This window comes from Panthera leo, chromosome B3 (genome assembly GCF_018350215.1).
Source record: "Panthera leo isolate Ple1 chromosome B3, P.leo_Ple1_pat1.1, whole genome shotgun sequence".
NCBI lineage: Eukaryota > Metazoa > Chordata > Mammalia > Carnivora > Felidae > Panthera > Panthera leo.
The window spans coordinates 4,121,713-4,148,849 of NC_056684.1; the positions used below are offsets into that span (position 1 = coordinate 4,121,713).

General features: G+C 41.3%; 1 long non-coding RNA gene across 2 annotated transcripts; it reads left to right on the top strand.

Moving 5' to 3' along the window:
* LOC122221559 lies at window positions 1–26,103 on the top strand. Of its 2 annotated transcripts, XR_006203293.1 has the most exons (5): window positions 1–92; window positions 629–691; window positions 17,627–17,789; window positions 19,662–19,781; window positions 20,318–20,358. It is a non-coding gene; the product is annotated as an uncharacterized LOC122221559 (long non-coding RNA). The 2 variants fall into 2 exon arrangements; XR_006203294.1 differs by lacking the exons at window positions 19,662–19,781; window positions 20,318–20,358 and adding an exon at window positions 25,589–26,103.
* Window positions 26,104–27,137: the final 1,034 nt, after the last annotated feature.

Consider the following 27,137-nt stretch of genomic DNA (forward strand, 5'->3'; position numbering starts at 1 on the left):
CGGCGGGAAAGAGCTCCTTCCGGTTTCCGGGTGTGGGGAGGAAGTCCCTCCCCCCACGCAACAGCGTAACATAGCGGGACGCGCTCGCGGAGGTGAGGCGGCGGCGCGGGGCGGGGCAGGAGGGGCTCCTGGACTGGAGGTGGCAGTTGCTGGGTTCCCGGCCGGCCGTGGAGGGTGGGGAGAGGACTGGGCTGTTCGGCGGGGTCTGGAGAGCGGCTCGGAGGCTCCCGTCTCGAGAACTGCCTTCCTCCCTGGTCGCTCTCCGGGGAATCGAGGCTCTTCCCTCTCCGGCTGCCGCGTGTTTCATTTAGTTCCTGGCTTCCGTTCGTCTGCGTAGCCGCTTGTCTTACAGTCACGGTGCTTACTTACCACTTACGAGCATTGGCTGTTGGTCGTCTCCCAGCAGGAGCTCATAAGGTCTGGCAGTTCCTGACTGCTGCTGCCGGAAGCCCACTCGTGGAAGGATTTGAGTACCTACATAGTTCTCAGCTGGACTAGGGACAGAGCGCTGTTGGGGTTAGGAAGATAAATTAGAAATTTAAATTGCCCTTGCTTTAGTTTCCTAGGGCTGTGATAACCAAGTATCGCCAATTGGGTGGCTTAAAACAACGCGTTTATTATCTTACAGTTCTGGAACCAGAAAGTCCGAAATGAAGGTGTCAGCAGGATCACGCTTCCCCTGAAACTCTGGGTAAAATACTTCCTTGCCTTTTCCTAGTTTCCGGTGCTGTGGACCCATCCTAGGAATTCTTTAACTTGTAGCTGCATCTTTTGGATCTCTTGAAGTTTCTCCTATGGTGTTTTTCTCTGTGTATCTGTGTTTCTTCTTAAAAGGACACAGCCTTCTTGGACAAAGGGCCTGCCTTACTCCTGATCTTAACTAATTACATTTACAATAACTATTGCCAGATAAAGTCACATTCTAAGGTTCTGGGAAGGTCGTGAATTGGGGGAGGGGGGCGTGACACTGACCAACATAGTATAGCTGTCAGAGAGCTTAAGGAGTTGGCAAGCCAAGAGCTGACAGTAATTTGCTGCAGCACATGTGAACTCAGACATAGTTCAATTGGATCTGAGAACTTTTCATGGGTATTTGAACTATTCCCTTGATAGGTGGGTAGGATTTGGATGTGCCATTGTAGATCATATATAGCATTCTCAGCAAACAAAAATCACAGGAAAGCACAGGTTGCAATGTAAAATAGGTTAAAGTTGGAAGGATTTTGGGGCACCCCGGGAGGCTCAGTCGGTTGAGCGTCCGACTTCAGCCAGGTCACGATCTCGCGGTCCGTGAGTTTGAGCCCCGCGTCGGGCTCTGTGCTGACAGCTCAGAGCCTGGAGCCTGTTTCAGATTCTGTGTCTCCCTCTCTCGCTCTGTCTCCCTCTCAAAAATAAGTAAACATTAAAAAAGAGAAAAAGAAGTCTTAAATCCTATTCTCTGAGCATATCCTGTGCTTTTTCATCCTGGTCTTTGCTCATGCTGGCCCTTATTCCTGGAGTGCTTCCATTAAGGAGAGTTGTTCAGCTCATAATGTTAGCATCCCCTTAATACCAAAACCTGACAAAGATAGCACCAGAAGAAAAAACTGCCCAACTCCCATCAATACAAAGCCCTAAAATAAAATAGTAGCAAATTCAGTCATGCCCTCCATCTGGAATGAAAGATTTTATCCCAGGAATGATTTAACGTTAGAAAGCCTGTTGCTATAAATCACTCTATTAATAGTTTATATGAGGTTAAATCTGTATGATCTATATGATCATCTCGAGCGGTAAAGTGTTTTTTGCAAATACTCAAAACCTACTTTGATTTCAAAGAAAACATTTAGCAAAATAGGAGGGGTGCCTGGGTGGCTCAGTCAGTTAAGCGTCTGACTCTTGATTTCCACTCAGGTCATGATCTCATGATTGTGAGATTGAGGCCTGTGTCAGCCTCTGTGCTGGAGCCTGCTTAAGATTCTTCCTCTCTTTGGCCCTGCCTGCTCGTTTTCTCTCTCCCCCTCTCCTTCCCTCTCTCCCCCACCTCCCAAAAATAAATAAATAAAACACTTAGCAAAATGGGAATAGACAAACAGCAACTTGATAAAAGGCACTTAAAAGAAATCTATGGTAAATGTCATACTTAAATGATAAAACAATAGAAGCATTCTCTTTAAACTCAGGAGAAAATGGAATATTTACTTTCACTTCTAATATTCAACATGGTGCTAACTTTCTAGCTAAAGTAATAAAACAGGGAACAGACAAAAATGTTAGGAAAGGAAGAAGTGAAAATATTACTTTTGGATAATGTAATTTTGTTTCTGGAAAATGGAAAAGAATGAAATTGCAAAATTATTAGAATTAAAAGCTTCAGCAAAGTGACTAAATGAATACAGAAACTTAAATTTTTTTGTATATCAGTTATAAAATGGGGGGGGGGGAAGAACCCAATATGAATACACTGCACAAAAGAGACTTCTTTATGAGAAATATGAAATATTATTAAAAGACATTAAGGGCAAGTAAATGGACATTTCATGTTCCAGTATGGAAAATTCAGTGCTTTAAATATATCAGTTTATCATAAAAGGTTTTGGTACAGTACCTGCTAAAATACTGATAGAATCTCCAAGTAATTCTTTTTGATCAAGTATATTATTCTTTTGATACACTGTTGGGTGCCATTTATTGATGTATAGAATGTATCTTTTATTAGTGAGACTGACACAAAGGGGAGCTTTTTTGGTACTGTATTAATCAGATGTTAATATTTAAAATTATGCTAGATCCCTTAGAATAACTTTAGGGACCATTTTATATTTTGCTACGTTCTGAAATAATTTAATTGACTTTGGAATTATCTGCTCTTTTAAGACTGAGTAGAGAGAAATCAATTTCAAAATCCTATTATATAGTTTTACATGGTAGCATTTATATATAATGTATCCACTCTCTTCTGTGATCATTTAAAAAGTCAACTTTTTGGGTTGCTTGGGTGGCTCTGTTGGTTGAGCATCTGACTTGATTTGGGCTCAGGTCATGATCCCAAGGTCATGGGAACGAGCCCCATGTCAGGCTCTGTGCTGAGCGTGGAACCTGCTTAAGATTCTCCCTCTCCCTCTGCCCCTCTCCCCCTCTCCCCAACTTGGGCGCACTCTCTCTCTCTCTTTCTCTAAAAATTAAAAATCAAAAAAAATTAAAATTCAACTTTTCTATGGGGGAGGGATCAACCTTAATTTGTATTTTGCTTGGAAGGTCCTCCATTTTCAACAGATTTTCCAAATTAGTTGTCATTGTATTGTATAGAGTTCTCTTGTGATTCTTACAGTCTGCTCTGCACATGAGGTTATTTTCTCATTCCTAACCTTACATATTTTTGTTTTCTTTTTTCTTGAACCAGGCTTGCAAGAGGATTTGTCTCTTTTTGAATGCTTTTCAACTCTTACTTACTGTCTTCTGTTTTCCAGTTTAAGTTTTTGTCACAGTTCCTCTTCCTACTCTCTTGTTCTTTTCCCATTTCTTAATATTAGTCTAAAAGCCTTTATTTTTTTAAGTTCTTTCATTTTTATTCTTTAATTTTTGGTGAAGACATTTTAAGGCTATAAATTTGCCTCTAAATACAACTTGTTCCATAGTTTTTGGTATAAAGTGTTCTCTTTTTCATTGCTTTTTACATATGTTGTCATTTTTTTCTTTGACCTAAGAGTTATCCAGGATTGGATGTCATTTTTTCAAATACTTAAGCTTTTCAATCCATTTCTTTCTTCAGTTTTATTGAAAGATAATTGACATACATCACTGGGTAAGTTCAAGTGCACAGCATGATGGTGGTCATGTTTGTATTATTTTCCAGTTTTGTGGTGACCAGAGAATTAGATTTGGTATGTTTTAGTTAAGATTTTCTTCTTTGGCAAGTACATAATCAATGATTACACATTTCATGGGTGTTAAAATATGTATATTTTCTACTTAGAATTAAAAGGTTCTATGCTATAAATATGTACATAAATAAATTAAAGTTCTATGCTGGGGTGCCTGGGTGGCTCAGTCAGTTAAGCGTCTGACTTGGGCTCAGGGCATGATCTTGTGGTCTGTGAGTTCGAGCCCCCTCTTGGGCTCTGTGCTGGCAGCTCAGAGCCTGGAACCTGCTTCAGATTCTGTGTCCCCCTCTCTCTCTGCCTCTCCCCTGCTTGTGCTCTTGTTTCTCTCTCTCAAAAAGAAATAAACATAATTTTTTTTTTTTTTTTTAAGTTCTATGACTGTTTCATCAGGTTTACTGGTTTTAGTATTCAGGTTTATTGATTTTAGAATTTAGTTCTCTGATACATTTCCTAGGTCAGTCTAATTCTAGAAGAGGTGTGATTAAGATTTCCACCTTAAATGTATTTTAAACAATCTTTTTTGCATTTCTGGAAGATCTTCTTTATGTATGTAACATTACGTCACTGGTTCATACAAGACTGTGCCCTGTCTTTGTAAATTATGCCTTCTATAAGATCCTTTTTATCCTGTTTAATGCTTTCAACTTATGTCTGACCAATATCCCTTTATCTGATGTTTTTGTTTTTTAATTTGAGAGTGAGCAAGTTGGGGGGGGGGGGTGGTATGCAGAGACGGAGAGAGAATCTTAAGCAGACTCCATGCTGTGGAGCCCAGCACAGGGCTTGATCCCATGACCCTGGGATCATGACCTGAGCCAAAATCAAGAGTGCTCAACCGATGCTCAACCGACTGAGCCACCCAAGTGCCCCTCCCCGTATCTGATGTTAATGTTACCGTTCCTTCTTTTGTTTACTTCTGTCTGGTAAACTCATAGTTCACCTCTTTATTTTAAACCTGTTCGTTTCTAGTAAAAGCAAAAATTGTACATGTAACAAATGGTCAATCTGGGTTAGTTTTTCACCTGGAAAGCCTAGCAGTAGCCATGCAGAAGCCAGCTGTTGTGCTCAGAGGATCTGCAGGTGCATGGAGGCTTAGAGCTTGTACAGTTTTATGTTTCAAAAGGAAACTGAATGTTACGTTGATGTCAAACAGTGGTTCACCATAACATGATAGCGCTGTTGTCAAATACTAATTTTATTCGAGGAAATCACAAGCGGATTTGCAGGAAGTCGTGGATTATTGGACTTTGCCTTAGTAAAGATTATTTTCCTTCCATAAGTATTTCAGGTGTCCTGGGAAAGGTTCTGAGGTTACTAAAACCCAGGCCCGCTATCTCCTTGCTTTCCCTTTCTCCCCTGCCAGAAACCAGCCTGCCTCTTCACATCCTGCCTCTGGGCTGCCCGCCTATAGTTCTGAGTTACCAGAAGCCAATACGGTCTGAGGCCCAGCTGGGGCTTTTGCGGTGCAGGGGAGGAGGTTGTTACTTGTACTGGAAGCCTGGAGGCGAGAGGGTGAGCACGGGAGGGCTTGAGAACAGGAGGCAGAGCATCTCCATTCGTGTTAGTCTCTGGTCCTCCCAGTGATAGCCGGCTGGGACTTCCGGGACCAAAAGCGCTTGGGCCCTCTTCACAGCTTCCCTCCGTTTCCCACGGAAGAGGCTGCAGGTTCGGACCAGGGCCGCTTCCCTCCCTCCCGCGGCTCTTCTTTCTACTTCCTGCCTCCGTCGGGAATCACGTGGTCGGGTTTGAGTTCCTGTGATCCACCTCCCTTCCGTCCTCTGTAACTCAGAGACTTGGAGGGGTGAGAGAAACCTTGGCATCAGGCTTGGAAGACTTGCTTTGTAGAGAGCAAAGCGGAAACGCACAATTACCTCTACCCCGTGACTGCGTGAGCTTTGTGGAAGGTGTTCCCATAATTCGTTACCTGTAAACTTGAATCAGTGTTTGATTTCTCTCAGTGCTGAGTAGAATCTGAGAACAGGAGTGACACCCGGATGAGTAAAGGTGGTGCAGAGGGGGCGCCCGGGTGGCTCGGCGGGTTAAGCGTCCGACTCTTGCTTTCGGCTCAGGTCACGATCTCACAGTTGAGGAGTTCAAGCCCTGCGTCGGGCTCTGCGCTGATACCACTGAGCCTGCTTGGGACTCTCCGCCTCCCCTGCCCCTCCCCCACTTGCACGTCTCTGTCTCTCTCTAAGTAACTAAATAAACTTTTAAAACATTAATGAAAAGAAGAGCACCTTTCCCGTGTGAGAAGTACTGGGGATGATGCCCGATGCTTGGTGTGTGACAGTGTTTTTCAGATGAATTTCAGATACTTGTGTAAACGTGGGGGCGTGAGGGAGACGAGAACAGAGCCCATTTTGACAGCAGGTGCTGCCCGTGCGTGGGAAGAGCACTCAGGCAAGTGACTTAAGTGCCACGTCCTTGTTGCAGTGATGCTGAAGACGTGCGACTCCCGGCAAGCCACCCCCACCCTCCCCTCACCACGAGAGGCAGCCTCTGCCTCGCCTGGGATTTCAGTGTCGCACCCGCTGTCTACGCTGCTTCCACACACACCCTTCCCTCCTTCACCCTGTCGGAGGGTAGTGGTCTTCTCTCCATCCGAGGCTAGCTTTTCCTTCCGTGCTCAGATCCGCTCCTCGCCCTCGCTTCCTCATTGGGCTTTGTTTCCTCACCTGATACTTATTTTCTTGTCCTCCGAGCCCCATCCAAAGAATATTTCTCTCTAGATTTCTTTTAGGCATTCAAAGTGACTAATCCCTCCTTTAAAAAAAAATTATTGAGGGGGGCGCCTGGGTGGCTCGGTCGGTTGAGCGTCGGACTTCGGCTCAGGTCATGATCTCACGGTCGGTGGGTTCGAGCCCCACGTCAGGCTCTGTGCTGACAGCTCGGAGCCTGGAGCTTCTTTGGATTCTGTGTCTCCCTCTCTCTCTGCTCCTCTTCCACTCATGCTCTGTCTCTCTCAAAGGTAAACATTTTTAAAAAATTTAAAAAAAACTCTCTCTCCCTCTGCCTCTCTCCCCTACTTGCACTCTCCTCTCTCTTTCTAAAATAATAATAATAAAAAACGCTAAAAACAAAAAAAGGCCCATCAAGAGTTGATTCAAATATGCTTTTCATGGAGCAAAATACTAGGCATTCATTTAAAGTGACATGAATCTATTTTTGGCATCAATAACTTGCCAAGATGACTTAAAAAAAAAAAAGTTACAGGGGTGCCTGGGTGGCTCAGTCAGTTAAGCATCTGACTCTGTTTTCAGCTCAGGTCATGATCTGGTTCATGAGATCAAGCCCCACATCAGGCTCTGTACTGCCAGTGTGGAGCCTGCTTGGGATTCTCTCTCCCTCTACCCCTTCCCTGCTTGCGTACTCATACACACACATGCTCTCTCTTGAAATAAGCATTAAAAATAAATAAGTTACAAAGCAACGAGTTATGAAAGTATAGGTATATATACGTGACCGAGAGAAGAGCCCAATTATAACACTGGTTAATTCTGACAAGTAATATCCAAAGCTCTTTGTTTCTGTCTCTTTAAAAATCTCTGTGTTTTCTCAACTTTTAAAAAAATAGTATGTTTTACCTACCAGAATATATATAAATTGATCTGTGAAGCAATATCATGACTGCCCTTATACATAAACTTTTGCGTACATCTTGACGTTTTTAAGTACCCACGTTTACTTGGTGAGGAGAACACATACGAGAAGCTTTAAACATGTATTTTCAGATTTCCTCTCTGGAAGGAATGCAGATAAATATTCACCGGCAGTATTTGACCATGCTGGTTCCCTAGGCCCTCACTGGACCCTGGGAGTGATAGATACATCACTCGTCGTTTCCTGCTTGGCCAGTTTGACAGGTCATTACTTCTGGTTGCTTTCTGTGATGTGTGTCTCATCTGATTGGCATTCAGAGAGTCACCCCTTTCACACTGGTGTTTGTAAACTCCTCAGAGTTGTGCTTTCCTCTTAGTCTCTGTTGTCTGCATTTTTTTGTTTTTTTTTTTGGGTGGGGGGGTCTGGTTTCTTTTTTTTTTTTAATTTATTTTAATCTTTATTTATTTTTGAGAGAGACAGAGACAGGGTGCAAGCGGGAGAAGAACAGAGAGAGAGGAAGACACAGAATCCGATGCAGGCTCCAGGCTCAGAGCTGTCAGCACAGAGTCCGACACGGGGCTCAAACTCAAGAACCTCGGGTTTATGAAGTCGGACGCTTAACTGACTGAGCCACCCAGGCGCCCCTGTCTGGTTTATTTTCTTATGAGTAGTTACCAAAAGAATCATTTTGATATTTGGAGCCCTTCTGTACCCAGTTCAAAAGTGTGATAACTAAAATAGTAAATTCCTGAATTCACTTCTTCAGATCTCAAAATCATTTTTCCTCTAGTTAAGGCAGAACAGGGAGAGAATTAGGAGTTTGAGCTTTACTGTTAGGCTGCCTGGGCGAAAATCTTAGCGCTACGACAGCGTACCAGCTGTGACCCTAGTGTAGCTAAAGAACTACGCCCGGTTCCCTCACCTGCATGTGACACAGTGCCGGCACAGAACGAGCTCTCGAATTATGTTTGTTACTGCAATCATTACTGTTATAAGAAGGGACACTCTTTGTTCGAACCTCCCAATGGGAAGGAGGAGCTCCGCTTCTAAGGGAAGACCAAGAAGGGACACTCTTGAGTAGGTACAATGGACTGAAATGTGCCTTCTCCCCCAAAAATGTATATGTTGTTTGTGTGCTTGCTTGAAATGTTTTATTTTATTATTTAAAAAAAATTTTTTTTTAGCGTTTATTTCTGAAACAGAGCATGAACGGGGGAGGGTCAGACAGAGAGGGAGACACAGAATCTGAAACAGGCTCCAGGCTCTGAGCTGTCAGCACAGAGCCCGACGCGGGGCTCAAACTCACGAACCTTGAGATTGGACCCAAGCTGCGGTCCAATGCTTAACCAACTCAGCCACCCAGGTGCTTTGGGAGATAGCTGGTTTAAATGAGGTCAGGAGAGAGAGGACCTTATGAAGGGATTAGTGCCTTTATGAGAAAAGACACCAGAGGTCTCTTCTCCGCAACCTTGTGAGGAGACAGGAAGGAAGCTGTCTGCAAACCCAGAGGAGAGTCCAGCAAAACTCAGTGATGCTGGCCCTCTGATCTTACAACTTGCAGCCTCTAGAACCATAAGAATTAAGTGTCTGTCGTTTGAGCCAGCAGTTCATTGGTATTTTGTTAGAGCGGCCTGAGCTGATTAAAACATACAGTTTTGTAGGGTGCCTGGGTGGCTCGGTCGATAAGCGTCCAACTTGAGCTCAGGTCATGATCTCACTGTTTGTGGGTCGGAGCCCTGTGTCGGGCTCTGTGCTGCCAGCTCGGGGCCTGGAGCCTGCTTTGGATTCTGTGTCTCCCTCTCTCTCTGCTCCTTTGCTGCTAGTGCTCTTGCTCTGTCTCTTCTCTCAAAAATATAAGTAAACATTAAAAAAAGAGAAGTACAGAATTTCCTAAATCATAAAATCATCTTTCAAAAAAAATGGAAAAAAAAAAACCAAAAACCCCATACAGTTTTGTTATCACTGAGCGTGCAGCCTGGAGTTGTAGGTGAGAAATAAAAGGAGTAATGATGATAGAGCACGAGGTGTGTTTGGAATGCAGGTGAAGTACAGAACACACGGTGACTGACCTCCACGCTTCTCTTGTGCCTGTGTTTGCCTTCTAGACTGTTCCTCATTGGAAAACAGCAGTGAACTAGTGTTTTCCCAAGGAGCAAGAACTTGATCCGCCTGAATTTGACTGCTAATTTTGTGGAATGTTATGGAATGAAGCTCCTGTGAGGCTTTGAGTCATTTTGACTATAAAATGCAGGATACGATGCAGACTGTGTTCTGCAGCGTTCCATCTAGGTGGCATTTAGAATGTAGGGATTCTGTGAATGGATGAGAAAGCTGGAGTCCGTATCTATTTAGAAAAGGTTCAGTTCTGAATGGCGCGTTTTTTCTAGTGGAGTTTTGAATAAGTCTTTTTATTTTTTTTTAACATTTATTCATTTTTGAGAGTAAGAGACAGAGCATGAGCAGGGGAGGGGCAGAGCGAGAGAGGGAGACACAGAATCCAAAGCAGGCTCCAAGCTCCGAGCTGTCAGCATAGAGCCCGACGCGGGGCTCGAACTCACAGACTGAGAGATCATGACCTGAACTGAAGTCAGACGCTCAACTGACTGAGCCATCCAGGCACCCCTGAATAAGTCTTGTCATCATTCTAATACTAGTTTTTCTTCCACCAAATTCCCCCTGATTTTTTTTTTTAATTAAAATTTTTTTTAATGTTTTTATTTATTTTTGAGACAGAGAGAGAGCATGGGCAGGGGAGGGGCAGAGAGAGAGGGAGAGACAGAATGCGAAGCAGGCTCCAGGCTCTGAGCTGTCAGCACAGAGCCCCACGAGGGGCTTGAACTCACGGACTGTGAGATCATGACCTGAGCTGAAGTCGGACGCTTAACCGACTGAGCCACCCAGGCGCCCCAAAGTCCCCCTGATTCTTGAGAGTTTTCTTATTGTGTAAAAGTGCTTCCTTTTTGGTTAGTAAATCATTATTAGGGTATTATGAGAAAAATTAAAATGTTTCAACCCACAACTTCCTTAGATTAATACCAACTATTTTAAGGTTTATTTGTTCTGTATGTGAACAATTTCATACGCTTGTTTGTTAATATTATTTCAGTGACTCATTTTAATATTTCTGTGTAAAATATCCATATAATCTATAAAGCCACATTATCTCCAAAAGAGTGTTGGTAATATGCAATATGTGTGGCCAGTGGGCGCCAGTCTGACCATTCAAACCAGGGCCCAGGAGAGGATCTGGTCTGTCCACCAAAGTTTAAGGTCCAGCCTTCATTTTTAGGCTAATAAGCTCAAGGTTTACAGTTATTAGAGGGGATTTTATTTTGAGAGATTGATTGTAATTAAACAATTTGGCAAGACAGGTGTAAAAATTCTAGACTATAAATGAATGTAAATAGAAGGGAGAGGAGATTTGAAATATTTTAATTTTCTTATTAAAGTCATTTTCCTCTGGAAGGAAAACCTCCTGGGAACTTTGGGGTGACTAGATGATCATTTACTTAGGGGGAGAGTTTGATGATTTTAAACATAGGCCATAAAACTGCAACATACAAACACATGTAATAAAGACTGTTGATCAGAGACTCTTGGGGTCTCTTCTCCCCCCCCCCCCCCCCCCTCGCTGCCTGAGATGTTCACCAGGATTCTTCACTACTTCCTGGACTGATTGTTTTCCCCACAGTGGTAATGAGCTGGGAACTTACTAGGAGATACACTAGAGTACAGACTATAGCCTGGAAGTTTTACAAGTGTGAACTTAGCAGGTGTGAAGTCTTTCTTGCCAAGAATATCTCCCAAGAGGGGCAGACTAAGAGCGGCAAACAAAGTGGCAACAGGATTAATAGCAAAGGGTAACTGAAGGACAGGACCTAGAACCAGTGTGCTGGTTGATGCAGAATGACCAGGTTCACTGCAGCCATCGCTCAACTAAACCTACATGCAAACAAAAGCTGGAGGACTGTTCCTGGAAGAAACGTGAATGAGCTGCTTGAGGAGGGCCCCACCTTGCAGCGAAGGAAAGCCCTTCTCACTCGGGCATTTGGAAGCCTCCTCCTTCCTGCTCTCTGCCCGTGTACCCGTAAGTGAAGTCTCCCATTTGATAGTCCTCTATGAGTGCGTACCTCACGTTGTCCTTCCCATTCCTCGAGGAGGCCCGCTGGAGAATTCTGGAGAATTTGAACTCCCAGTGGCAGAAGAGACTCAGCCAGCCACCCAGAAGCCGGGTCCTTTGTTTTTATGTAATTTCTTTTAAATGTTCAACTGAGATTTACTACACCTGAAGAAAACCAATGGCAGGTAAGAAAAAGACCTTATTGAGCAAAGAGCCGGCCCAAGAGAGTAAGTGAAAAACTTTAGTTAGTATCTACAGAAAGATTTGAAGATACTGCACCATAAATCAAGAATAGGTTACCATGGAAAAGGAATAATGAAAAAGAGTGGTTAGAAATTTAAGATGATTGTCAAAATAAACATTTACTAGTACTGGAATAAAAAATACAGTTTTCCCAAAAAGATAATTAGAAAAAAGATAAGACATTAGTCTATAAATCACCAAATAACTGAAAGAATTTAAGAAGGAAAAAATCGGCAAAAAATGGAGGAAAAGAAATCATAGAAGGATGATAGTTTGGATAATTAGAGATACACATCTTTTTTACTGAAAAGTTGCTAAACATAGTGAATTTAAGCATAGTCTGTCTGTCTCACACACACACTGCAAATCCTTGCAAGATTTTGGAATACTAAAGATAATAGCCTGAAAGCATCCAGAGAAGGAAAACAGAAGTTACCTAAGAAGGAGTGAGAATCAGACTGGCATCTGTTTTCTGGTCAGCAGAAATGTGTGCTAGAAGATACTGCAGCAGACGTTCAAAGTCCAGACAGAAAGGTTTTTGATACAGAATTCGACACCCAAACAATTAAGTAGAAAATTGAAAAAGATATCTCAGATATGCAAAAATTCACATTTACTTCACATCTACATCTTTGTTCAATTACTTAGTATACTTTGGAGAGAATAAGACATCTAGTAAAAAGGACTCCACCCTAGGAATGCAGTGGAAAAAAATCCTAGGATATCAGCTATGTAGCAAGCCTGAAAAATAATGGGTTCACATTAGAACAGGATACCAAAGGATCAGAATTCCTTGAAAGAAAAAGCGGATTCCTGTTAAACAGTAAAAGGAAGAGGCTGGATGATCATCACCAAAAGAGGAAATAGCATATGCTTCGTTTTGTCAAATAAAACTCCAGGGAAAGCAAAGTTTTATAAGGACATGTTAGTCCGAGTACAAAAACTAAAGTGTAGCATGATTATCAGCAACTGCTAGAGTGTAAAAAGATTCGATTTGACCTTGATCCTTGAAGTGGTCATTTTTGTGCGTGTGCCACAAGTTTAGTGACAGGATTACATTTCTTTCTCTATGGATCTAATCTTATTCCTTGGTTCTGCAGTGAATCATACAGAAGTCCAATCTCAAATGCTATATACTCAATTTGAAATTTTAGAATCTATATATAAAATACAGGAAACAAAAGGACTCCACTGTGTAAAGATCAAAGTAATATCACCAATAAGGATAAAAGAGGCGCACAAAAGTTGGAAGATGATTTCCTCATATAGAAGTCAACAGATCCAGGGCACCTGGGTGGCTCATTAGGTTGAGCGTCAGGCTCTTGATTTTGCCACAGGTCATGATCTCATGGTTCATGAGATCAAGCCCCACAACAGGCTCTGCACTGACAGCATGGAGCCTGCTTGGGATTCTCTCTCTCCCTTTCTCTTTTCTCTCCCCCCTCTCTACCCCTCCCCCCCGCCCTGTCTCTCTAAATAAGTATTTTAAAAAGTCAAGAGGTCCAGCTACTGTCCTATCAAACTAAAGTATTGAAATGAGAAAAGCAGTGTAAAATAGTTTGGGGGGGGGGGGGGCCTCCGTGGACTCACTGAGTTGAAGACATGGTGCTGAGAGTCTCAGGAGACCAAGGCAGCCAGAGTTTACAGGACAGCGAGCCGCGGAGGAGAGGACTGGGTAGGTAAATGTAGAGATCGGCAGACGGTTCATACGGAGTGTTCACAGAGTATTGATCAGTTTGTGTGTGAGGAAACCTGATGCCAGAAAAAGAACAACCGGAGAGGGTTTGACATCAGTGCTACAGGGCCCAAAATAGCACCTGTTCCCACCACCAAGACTGGAAGAACCCATTAGGCATTGGGGAGAGTACTGAAAGAGTACTGAAAGTCTTGCTTTGGGCCACCTGGGTGGCTCGGTCGGTTAAGCATCCAACCCTTGATTTTGGCTCAGGTCATGATCTCACAGTTCATGAGATCAAGCCCTGTGTCAGGCTCTGTGCTGACAGCATGGAGCCTGCTTGGGATTCTCTCTCTCTCTCTCTCTCTCTCTCTCTAATCTTCTCTGTATCGTTCCAATTTTAGTATATGTGCTGCCGAAGCTAGCACTGTCTCTCTCTCTCTCTAAATAAATAAGCATTTTTTTTAAAGGTCCTGCTTCATTAGTGGGGAATAATTATCCTTAGGCTAAATACAGTTCTAGTCCCACCCAACAAATCTTAAAAATAAGATCAGAAAAGGATCAGTTTCCAAATAACTACATCTTAAAACTGCTTCAAAGCTCTAAAAATTTTGTAGGAACATAAAAATATCCAGCAGTTAATGTAAAATTTACAATGTCTGGCCCGGCTGGCTCGGTCAGAAGAGCACGTGACTCTTGATCTCAGGGTTGTGAGTTCAAGCCCCACATTGGGTGTAGAGTCATTTGGGTGATTCAGTCTGTTGAGCATCCAGCTCTTGCTTTTGCCTCAGGTCATCATCCGAGGGTCATGGGATCAAGCCCCCACTGAGCTCCATGCTGAGTGTGGAGCCTGCTTAAGATTCTTTCTGACTCTGCCCCTCCCCCACTTGCACACGCTCTCTCTCTAGAATAAAAATAAAATTCACAATGTCTAGCATCTTCTCAATGATTAACAGGCTGAACAGTATCAGCTATCAGATAACTTCGAATGGCCTAATATACTTGTAATTTGAATTCCTAAAAGAGATAAGAAAGAGGGGAGGATATATTTGAAGAAATAATGACCAGTTTTCCCAAATGGATGAATATTATAAACCTATAGATTGAAGCTCAGTGAGCACCCCAGAACAAGAAATACACAAAAATATATACCAACCACATCATAATCAAAATTTTTAAAACCAGTGAAAAAAATCTGAAAGCTGTCGGGGTCAAGGGGTGTGGATAGGGGCAGATCCTACATATAGAAGAACAAAAGAAAACAGCCAAGTTAGACTTCTGTACCAATTCTATACCTGATTTCAAAAACAGGTGAAATGAAGACTAAATTTTTTTTTTTTTTTTTTTTTTTTTTTTTTTTTAGAGGGCACATGTGAGCTGAAGAGAGGGACAGAGAGAGTCTTAAGCAGGCTCCATGCTGCCGGTGCACAGCCAGACACGAGGCTCGATCTCACAATCCTGGGATTATGACCTGAACTGAAATCAAGAGTCAGACACTTAACCAACTGAGCCACCCAGGTGCCCCAAGACTTACTCAGACATACTAAAGACATAGCAGGATACCCTCCCTACGACAAATTTCGAAGTCATTCAGGCACAAGGAAAATAGCACCAAATGGGAACCTAGATCTCCTTGAAGAAATGGAAGAGCATGGCAGCTACGTGTGTATTTTTTTCTGAAACAAAACCTGACATTTTTTTAGAAAGAACCAAGCTGTTCATATGTCACTACAAAACTGAAACAGAGTTCTTGATTTCTGTTTGGAATAAGGTATGGATCATTGTATCCTGTGGTGTCACCTCCTTAACTGAGCAAAAACATCTAGAAAGTCATATCTGTGACTTTAGCTACCAGTTAGTGATACCCACCCCTTCATGAACCTGGAGTATAAATAGTGGTGGGAGGCAAATGTTTTCTCTTAATATTTTTTCATTGTTTTATTTAACTTGTTTCTGTGATAATGAAATGGACAAATTATCTCCTCTTTGCTCCAAGTGATAATTTTTTTAATGTGTATTTACTTTTGAGAGAGAGCAGGGGAGGGACAGGAAGAAGGGGGCACAGAGGATCTGAAGCGGGCTCTGCGCAGTCAGCAGAGAGCCCCACAGGGTCTCAAACTCACAAACCGCAAATCATGTCCTGAGCTAAAGTCAGATGCTTAACCGACTGAGCCACCCCAGCTCAGATAAAATTTTAAAATAATCGGTTCTCCAACGTTTCTGGGACCCCCAATCTGTTCTGTTAGTCATTTTGTTTAATCTTGCACCAGTACCATACTGTCTTCATTACTATAGCTTTGGACTTGGTATCCAGTGGGATAAGTCGTCCAACCTTATTCTCAAGAGTCCCTTAGTCGCTCTTGGCCCTTTGCTCCTCTGTACGTTTTGTTGGAGTCTGACAGTTTTCACAAAACAGAGGTGGAGTTGTGAGTTGTGTGTCAAATAGGATTAGAGGGAAAATTTCTGCTTAAACTATTTTTTTAATGTTTATTTTCAAGAGAGAGAGGGAGAGAGAGCGTGAGCAGGGGAGAGGCAGAGAGAGAGGGAGACACAGAATCCGAAGCAGGCTCCAGGCCCTGAGCCGTCAGCACAGAGCCCGACGCGGGGCTCAAACTCACGAGCCATGAGATCGTGACCTGAGCTGAAGTCGGACGCTCAACCCACTGAGCCACCCAGGCACCCCTTGAACTATTTCTTAGGTGCAAATAAATAGTGTATGTGTACTATAAGCTTTATTTATTCTAGGTTTGTCTTTTTTAAGATTTTCACAGGGTACTCCATTTCGGGTTCACATACGGTTTTTCTGATTACTTTCAAGACTTTAGTTTGGGTCATTGCTTACCTGTGTGTCTTCACTGAATGCTTGAGGGACGTTTTGCACTTCTGATTGTGACAAGTTTGCCTCTGTTCTTAACCACAAATCTCACAAATACAAAGGTGGCCCAGAGTACCTTGGAGCCTGAAAGGGTGGCACATTTGTATAAGGCTTTGAATAGCCCAGAGTGTAACCTGTGCATACTCAGGTAAGTCCCAGCTGTTGCCTCTGGAGAATGTCTCCAGTGAAAAGGTGGTCACAGTCTTACAGAGGCCCGTCATGCTGACGGTGTCCTCTGGGGGTTGCGGTGGACAATCCCCTCCCTTTGTTCCTCCCTCCAGTAGACTGGCCAGTAAAGCCAGGTCGATAACAAATAGTTAACGGGCTTTAAGAAGAGGAGATAAACTTATTAAACAAATGTAAAACCTACCTCTCAGACTCCAGGATCCCTCATTTCACTCAAAACCCAAACATTCAGAATTTTAGCATTCAGATGTTCTCATATGTGTGCAGAGAAGATCCAGGATGGTAAGGAGTACTCTGTCCTCCTGAGACCTCAGAGCCACAAAAGCAAATGCAGGAATTCCACAGAAGCACCCTGAAGGTTTCCCCAAGTTCAACACAGCTGAATCAGTCTATTCAGATACACGTACATTCACGGTTAGTTACATACAGATAAAAGCTCATTCTCTTTTGAAAAGACCAAGTGACGGCAGTTGTTTGTGATATAACACTGTTGTAGAGGAAAGGTGGTTCTTACTTGCTTTAGCTTGTTCTTTGGCTGGGCAGTGGGGGGTTCCTGGCATTCCACTGGAGGCAGGAACCAACGGTGGGGTGAGGAGAGTAACTCAATCAAGATAAGGGGATAGACAAATCCTCTGTGCTTGAGAGACAGAAGGGTCACTTGGTGAGAACAAACTCCGCAGGTTTGTTTGGATGCTGTGAAGTCCTACCAGGGTGCCTGGTGAGTCAGTTGAGCGTCCGCTCTTGATTTCAACTCAGCTCATGGTCCCAGGGCTGTGGAATTGAGCCCCGAGTCGAACTCCATACTGGGCATGGAGCCTCCTTAGAATTCTCTCTCTCTCCCTCTGTGCCTCTCCCCTGTTCATCCTCTCTCTCAAATTAAAAAACGAAGTCCCACCTGACTATTGAGGAAGATACTGTGATGATCTTCCTGATTTGAAGGCCTCTAAATGCCTTCTCTTGGAATGATTCTGGATAGAGATGAAATGAAAGCTAGAAATGAAGGTTTATCTGTAACAAGCCAGGACCGAAACCTCATGAAGGTGTATGTTGTGCTCTCTCAACAGCCCGATCAACCAAATGGACTGTAGTTGCTCTGCATTGTTATCCATGAGGTTCAACCATCAGAACATTTGGGGTTTGGTCCTGGCTGTGCCCTTCGAACCTTGAAAGAGACCCTTTAAAGTCATTCTAAAATGCTTGTCTGTACTTATTCTTTGAGAGGCTCAAGTAAGTTAATGTTCTAGCACTTTGAAAGAGTATAAGGTGGTATTTACCCTTGGACATGAATCAAGAACTAGAGTAGAAGAAACTTTAACCCTTAACCGACTTTGATTAGGAAGGGAGATTTGAAAGGATGTCCGGGCACAACCCAATTACAAGGATTCCCAAGTGTCAAGTCACCTCAATCTCTCCTTTATGTCTCTTTTTATTGTGCCTGGCACGGCCTTAGTTAACACATTGATCTCTTAATCCATTTGCCTTCATCCAGCCATCCCCAAAAGCCTGCTTTCCCAGTTTCCATTATCTTTCACACTGGCCACTAGTAATTCTCTAGAACTTATTTAATTACAAAATTCCTATTCCAGTAGCGCCTTAGGGGACTGCGAGATAGATCACATTCTCTCCGTGGTGTATAAGGCTTCTTCCCGTCTACCTGTTGGGTAGTTACAAATGCTAAGTTAATATGTCTGACACCTAGGATTTAATATATCTAGTATGATGATTTACATAAGAGTAATAATAATTTGTTATAAATGATTATAGGTATATAGAGAATACATACTTTAATATACAAAAATATATAACATAAATTATGTTAAGTATAAATATATTTTTAAGTTTACTTATTTTGAGAGGGAGAGGGAGAGAGAACAGGCAGGGGAGGGGCAGAGGGAGGGAGAGAGAATCCCAAGTAGGCTCTGTGCTTGATCCCACGAACTGTGAGATCATGACCTGAGCCGAAATCAAGAATCAGATACTTAACCTGCTGAACCACCCAGGCACCCCTAAATATAAATATAAATATTTTAAATAAAAATAAGTTATATATATAATTAACTCCATTTTCAAGCCCTTTCCTCTCTGTGGAGAATGAGAGACAGGGCTGAAGTGTCCAAGCTTCTAACCATAGCCTGGTCTTTTGGGGTGACCAGCCCCCCTCCAGAAGGCCACCAAGATTCACCTCATTAGAACAAAAGACATTGCTATCACTTGTGAAGGGATCCAAGGGATTTAGGAACTGGAGTCAAAGGCCAAATATCAAAACAAAATACTTGTAGTTCTCTTACCACATAGGAATCCACAAAAGGATTTTAGGAGTGCTGTGTCAGGAATGAGGGACAGGGACCAATATATGTCCTTTCTGTTATCTCACATTTACCGTTTACTAACACTTAGCCCAAATCCCTTTGTCTTGTCAATTCGTGACAAATTTAGTATTTCTTTGTCTAAAAGACTTAAAGCTTCCCTCCCTGGTCACTTTTTCAGGTCTCCATTCTTTTGTGAAGGCCCCCGTGTACATGTAAAAATGTAATAACATCTGTATGCTTTTCTCCCGCTAATCTGTTTTATATTAGTTTTAATTCTTCGGTCCAGCCAGTGACCCTAAGAGGGTAGAAGAGAATTTGTTCCTCTCTTACACTAACATCTTCAGTACAGTGTTGACTAGAAGCAGTGATAGCAGACATCCTTGTCTTGTTCTGATTTTGAAAGGAAGCTATATTAATTCGCTGCTATAACGAGGTACCACCAATCGGGTGGCTTAAATAATAGGAATTTGTCATCTCGCATTTCTGGAGGCTGGCAGTCCAAGAGCCGAGTGTCAGCAGGACTGGTTCCTTCTGAGACTGTGAGGGGAGATCTGTTCCACGCCTCTCCTGTAGCCTCTGGTGGTTTATTGGCAACCTTTGGTGTTACTAGGCCGTAGATACATCACCCTGACTTCTGCCTTCGTGTTCATGTGACGTTCTCACTGTGTGGTTGTCCGCCTCTGTGTCCACATTTCCTCTTTGTGAGGACACCAGTTCTATGGGATTAGGACTCACCCTAATGGCCTCCTATTAACTAATTACATCTGTAATGACCCCATTTCCAAATAAGGTCACGTTCTGAGATATTGGTTTGAACTTCAACATACTAATTTTTGTGGGACACAATTCAGCTCATGAGAAGCTCTGACACTTTGCTATTAAATGTATTTGCCACGATAACCTTTACTAGGTAAGTTCTTTTCCATTTCCAGCTTGCTTAAAAGCTGTTATCATAGATGTTAACCTTTAGTCAATGTTTTTATGTACTTAATGAGATTTACTATATGGCTTTTCATAATCTGCAGTGATTTATTCTAATAGCTTTTCTATTTTAGTCCATGCCTGACTTTTCAGAATAAACCCAAATTGATCATGATTTTAATACATTATTGCTAATAATATTTTAGAAGACAGTTTCTGCATCCAAGTTCATAAGAAAGATTGGGCTATAAGGTTTATTGTTGTTATTATTGTTATTGGATTGCCTTTGCTTTTTATATTGTTAAAATGGCCTCATGAAGTGAGGTGGGGACTATGACAGAGATTGTTAGTTGTTTCACGTTGGGATGATGAAAATGTTCTGGAGATGGATGGTGATGATGGTTGCGTGACGGTATGAATGTACTTCATGCCACTGAACTTACACACTTAAAAATGGTTAAAATGGTGTGGTGCCTGGGTGGCTCAATTGGTTAAGCATCTGACTTTTTTTTTTTTTTGGCTCAGGTCATGATTTCAGAGTTCATGAGCTCAAGCCCTACGATGGGCTCAGACAGCATAGAGTCTGCTTGAGATTCTTTCTCTCTCTCTCTCTTTCTCAAAATAAATAAACATTTAAAAAAATAGTTAAAATGGTAAATCCTGTGTTATGTCTGTTTTACCACACATGCATACAAAAACCCTATCCACAGCTAACATCCTACTTAATGATGAAGGACTAAAAGCTTTCCTCTTAAGATTGTGAATAAAACAGGCACGTTTGTTCTTGCCATCCTTATTCAGCATTGTACTGGAGATTCCAGGCAGGGCAATTATGAAAGAAAAAGGCATCTAGATTAGAAAGGAAAAAATAAAACTGCCTCTATTTAAAGATGACATGGGGCGCCTGGGTGGCTCAGTCGGTTAAGCGTCTGACTGTTGATCTCAGCTCAGGTCTTGATCTCAGTGTTGTGAGTTCAAGCCCCGCATTGAGCTCCATGCTGGGTGTGAAAACTACTTTAAAAAAAAAAGTGACCTGATTTATATATAGGAAATTCTAAAGACACACACACACACACACACACACACACACACCTAATAGCTAATAACCAAATTCAGCAAGGTTTCAGGATATTAATGTACAAAAATCATTTGTATTTCTGTACACTAACAGTGAAAAATTTGAAAATGAAATTTAGAAAACAGTTTCATTTACAGTAGTATCAAAAAGAATTCTTAGGGATTATCTTTTTACAGAGAAGTACAGGACTTATACACTGAAAACCACAAAATATTGTTGAAAGAAATTAAGGAAGACCTACATAAATAGAAAGACATCCCATTTTCATGGATTGGAAGACAATAATAAGATGGCATTACTCCCCAAATTGATCTAAAAGTTCAACACAATCCCAAGCAAAATCCCAGATGCTTTTTTTTCTTTTTTAAAGAAACGGACCAGCAGGGGTGCACGGGTGGCCAGGCCAGGTGAGCGTCTGACTCTTGATATCAGCTTGGGTTATGATCTCAACACGTTCATGAGTTTAAGCCCCACATCAGGCTCCATGCTGACAGTGCAAAGCCTGCTTGCGATTCTCTCTCTGTCTCAAAAAAAGTAAACTTAAAAAAAAAAAAAAATGGACAAGCAGATTTTAAAATTCATATGGAATTGCAAGGGACCTTAAATTGCCAAAACAGTCTTTAAAAAGATCAAAGATGGAGAACTCACATTTCCCTATTTCAAGCCTACTACAAATCCACAATAATCCAGATAGTGTGCTATTAGCATAAGGATAAACATGTAGATCAGTGGAATAGAATCGAGATTCCAGAAGTAAACTCATCAACTATGGCCTATGGATTTTCAACAAAAGTCTCAAGATCACACAATGGGGAAAAGATGATTTCCACAAATGGTGCTCAAAAAACTGAAAATCCACATGCAAGAGAATGAATTAGATCCCTGCCTTATACCATATACAAAAATTAACTCAGTGGATACAAGGCCTAATTGTAAGAGCTTAAGTTAGAAAACTCTTAAAACATAGGTGTAAATCTTTGTGACTTTGTATAATGCAATAGTTTCTTAGCTATGACATCAAAAGCACAAGCGAGAAAATAAAAAATAGATCAATTGAACTATACCAAAGTGAAAAACTTTTATGTGTCAATATGTATATCAAGAGAGTGAAAAGACAATACACAGAATGGGAGAAAATATTTACAGACTACAATTGGATAAAAGTCTAGTATCCATGATATATAAGGAATTCTTACAACCTAAAAATTAAAACAGCCTAATTAAAAATGGCGAAAGGTATTGAATAGACCTTCTCCAACAGAGATCTACAAACGGCCAGGAAGTACATGAGAAGATGCTCAACATCATCTGTCAGTAGAGAAATGCACACCAAAACCACAGTTAGATACCACTTCACTCCTACTGGGATTGCTGTAATGAAAAAAGACAATACAAGCGTTAGTGAGAATGTGGAGAAACTGGAACATCGCTGATAGGAATGTAAGATGGTGCATTTGCTTTGGAAAATAGTTGGATGCTTCCTCAAAACATAGAATTATCACGTGACGCAGCAATCTCCTCCTAGGTACAGATCCAAGAGAACTAAAAACATATGCTCCAACAAAAACCGGTACATGAATATTCATAACAGAATTACTCCTAATACTCCAACAGTGGGAACAACCCAAATGCCCGCCAACTGATACATGGATAAACAAAATATGGTATATTCATACAATGCAATATTCTTTGACCATAAAAACAAAGGATGTTCATAAAAACAAATGCTACACATGGATGAAATCTTGAAAACATGCTAAGTGAAAGAAGCCAGACACAAAAGGTCTGGCTTATATAATTATATAATTCCGTTCATATGAAATGTCCAGAATAAGCAAATCCATAAAGGCAGATTAGTGGTTACTGGGGAGCTAGGGGGAGCTGAGGGGAGAGGGGAATCAGGAGTGACTGTTTCATGGATAGGAGGTGATTTTTTAAGTTTTTTTAATGTTTATTTTGATTTTTGAGAGAGAGAGTGCGAGTAGGGGAGGGGCAGAGAGAGGGAGACACAGAATTCAAAGCAGGCTCCAGGCTCTGAGCTGTCAGTACAGAGTCCGATGCGGGGCTCAAACCCATGGACCAAGAGGTCCTAACCTGAGCCAAAGTCAGACGCTTAACTGACTGAGCCACCCAGGCCCCCCAATATGGGGTGATTTTTGAGGATGATGAAAATGTTCTGCAGTTAGTTAGTGGTGATCGTTGGCTCATATTTACGAACAATCTAAAACCCACTAAATTGTACACTTTAAAATGGTGAACTTCACCGAAGAGATTATATAGATGAAAAGTGAGCACATGAAAATATGTTCAACATATTAAGGAAATGCAATTTAAAGCCATTGTGATAGGGGCACCTGGGTGGTTTAGCCAGTTAAGCATCTGACCTTGGCTCAGGTCATGATCTCACGGTTCGGTACGTGGGTTCGAGCCCTGCGTTGGGCTCTGTGCTGACAGCTCAGAGCCTGGAACCTGCTTCAGATTCTGTGTCTCCCTCTTTGCCCCTCCCCTACTCACTCTCTCTCTCTCTCTCTCTCTCTCTCTTTCTCAAAAATAAGTAAACATTAATAAAAAATTAAAAAAATAAAGCCATCGTGATAAGAAAGAGGAGCCCAAAGAGATAGGATGCCTAAATGTTATATGATGTCTGGGAAGGGATCCTGAAACAGAAAAAGGACCTTCGCAAAAATCTAAGGAAATCTGAATGAAGTATGGAGCTTAGTTAATAATAATGTGTGAGTTTTGGTTCATTAGTTGTCCCAAGTGAACCATGTTAAAAAGGGTTAGTTTGGGGGGATGATGAAACCGTTCTTCATCTTGACTGTGATAAATCTATACATGTGTTAAAATTCATAAAAATGCACAACAAAAATAGTTAATTTTACTGAATGTTAATTTAAAAAAAAAATAAAATGTTTAAATGGCTTGGAGTAATTGGAGAGTAACTAAGAATCAGTAGAACCCAGACATTTGATCCTTGAAAGAAGTGAACTGCACTGGATGAGATCGGTTTCCAAAGCTTTCTCCTTAGGACACTCCCCAGTCCGCAAGGTGTGGGATGGCTAGAACTCATGCAGAAAGCCACAGACTTCTTGGCTTAAGATAGAAGTGGACTTGGTAGGGGAGGGGCGGGCGGATGGGTGAAGGTAGTCAAAAGGTACAAACTCCCAGTTATAAAATAATAAGTCCTGGGAATGTAAAGTACATATGGCAACTATAGTTTTTTAAGAAAAGATATTGGTGGATAAAGTTCAATGCTGCCAGAGCAGCGGGATATTTAGGGAGAAAACCCAGAGAGGAGGAAGCTGAAGAGAAGAAATCCCCTAAATCTGCATATGAAATCCCTCAATTCCTTGTCCAGTGGAAAGCAACAGCTCAAAGGCAGGAAGCAAAAGGCAGATATTTCAACTGCTGCCTGCCACAAGAGAGACAGAATTTGTAGTTTGATTTTCATAAACTCAGAAGAGCTTGGACTGTCCACTGAAATCCCAAAAGGGCCATGTTCTGGAAGACCAAGTGGCAGGACTAAGAAATTCACTTTAATAATAATGGGGAAACTTAAACTCACCATGACGAAGGTTGAACCAAAACTATACAAATACAAGGTCAAGTTCAAGCTATTTTTTTTTTAATTTTAATGCTTTTCTTTTTAAGTGTTTATTTTTGAGAGAGACAGAAGTGAGCAGGAGAGGAGCAGAGAAAGAGGGAGATACAGAATCTGAAGCAGGCTCCAAGTTGTCAGCACAGAGCCCAATGCAGGGCTTGAACTCACAAACCATGATCATGACCTGAACCGAAGTCAGACACTTAACCGACTGAGCCACCCAGGTGCCCCAAGTTCAAGTTACTAATTTGACTGTCTACTCCTACAAAAATCAATGTTCTTCAGAAGATAAAAGAATCCAGAATCCGTATAATGTATCATCCCCAATGTCCAGTATAGAATTTTTTTAAATCCTAGACTGCTCCCCACCCCCCCCCCCCGCAAATGTAATTCAGTGTTAATAGAAAGGTCAGACAGTAGCAGTAAATACTAAGACCACCCAAATGTTGGTGGGGGAGGGGTGTCTTTGAAGCAGCTATTATAAATATCTACAAAAGAGTTTAAGGAAAAGAGTGCTAATGAATACATGAATGAGAAATCTTAATACAGAAAAAAATATTTAAAAAATAGAAATTCAAGAACTGAAAATAAAATTAAAAATTCAGTGAGTGAGTTTAACAGCAAATTAATGATGTCCAAAGAAAGGGTCAATGAAAGAAAATATTGAGAAGAGACTGAGAAAAAAATATTGAAGAAAAATGACCTATCAATATTTAGGTGATGGCATTAATTGGAGCTCCGGGAGGAGAGGAGAAAGAAAACAGGGTAGAAAAAATGTGATGAATTAATGGCTACATATATATGTATGTATGCATATATAATTTGTTTCCCTATATCTTGTAGACAAAAAATTTCAGATTCAAAATCTCAGGGAAGCATAAGATAGGTAAATATGAATAAAACCACTCTTAGGCATGTCACAATCAAACTGCTGAAAAGAGAGATAAAGAGAAAATATTGAAAGTGGCCTAAGATGACAACCACATGACATGTTGGAGAACAATGATTTCCATTCTCATGGACTTCTCACCTGAAACCATGAAGGTCAGGCGATAGTGGGGGAATCTTCAAAGTTCTGAAAGAAAAACCCATTAATATGGAATTCTGTATCCAATAGGATGAATGAAAATGATATCAGAGAAAACCTTAGACCGTCATGAATGAATAAAGAGGACAAACAAAAACCAGAACAGTTCCAGTGGCTACCAGAGAAGACGTGGATGGAAGGATGGGTGAAATAGATAAATGCGATTAAGACGAGCCCCGAGAAAGGCACAGAATCGTCGGATCATCATGTTGTACGCCTGAAACTAATATAACATTGTATGTTAAATATACTTCAATGTGGTATATGTCTGAGTAAATACAGAAGACTATTTTGTCTTCTTTCTCTAAAAGATAGGACACTTTTTTTTTTAATGTTTATGGATTTATTTTGACAGAGTACACGCATGTGCGTGTGCTGTGCTGTCAACCAGAGCCCTGTGCAGGGCTTGATCTCACGAAGTGTGAGATCATGACCTGAGCCAATATCAAAAGTGGGATGCTTAACCGACTAGGCCACCCGAGACTCCCCAAGATAGGACACTTTAAAGCAAAAATTATAACATTACCTTGTGGCTTATAAAGTATGTAAGTATGAAGTATGTAAGTACAAAGTATGTAAACTATAACATATATAACAAATACAGCATAAAAAATAAAGTAGGGGATAGTGGTATTGGACACGTATGTTTACAAATCTACATTTTATATGAAGTTGTTTGATATTATCTCTCAGGTAGTTTGTGAAAAGTTAAGTAGATACGTAGCAATACCTAGAGACACTACTAAAATATAAGACAAAGGTAGAGATATTAATAGATAAAATAGAATTCTTAAAAAATACTTGAATATGTTAAAAGAAGACAGGCAAGGGAAAACAAAGGAACAAAAATCAAAAGGAGAATTAAAAAATGGTAGACCTAAGTCCAACCATATCAATTATTTATTAAATATCTATGGACTAAACAGCTTAAAGGCAGAGATTGCCAAAATGAATTAAAACAAGACTCACCTATATTCCGTCTAAGAGATACACTTTAAATATAAAGACATAAATTGAAAGTAATAGGATGGCAAAATACAGACCCTGCAAATAGCATATCAGATGAAATAGACTTCAACACAAAACGTATTAGCAGAGATAAGGAAGGACATTCATAACGATGCAAGGTCAAGTCATCAGAAAGACATCACAATCATAAAATGTTTATGTATCCAACAGAGTTTCAAAATCCACAGAGCAAAACTCAGCAGAGCTAAAGGGAGAAGTAGACCATCTCACAATCATAGTTGGAAGTTTTAATGTTCCTCTCTTAGCAACTGGTAGAAAAACTACACAAAAAATCAGTAAAGATATAGATGATCTGAACAGCATTAATCAGCCATGTTGACCTAACTGATATATCTAGAATACTGTACCTAAATGTGCAACATAAATATTTTTTTAAATGCACATAGTATATCCACCAAAATAGACCATATGTTAGTGGATAAAGCAAGTCTCAATAAATTTAAAGGGAATATATAGAGAGTTTCTCAGACCGCAGTAGGGTGGGGATGGGGCACTTGGGGACCCTAGAGGCCAGTGAGGGGATAAGTACAGGTCAGATGTGGGGGGAGGG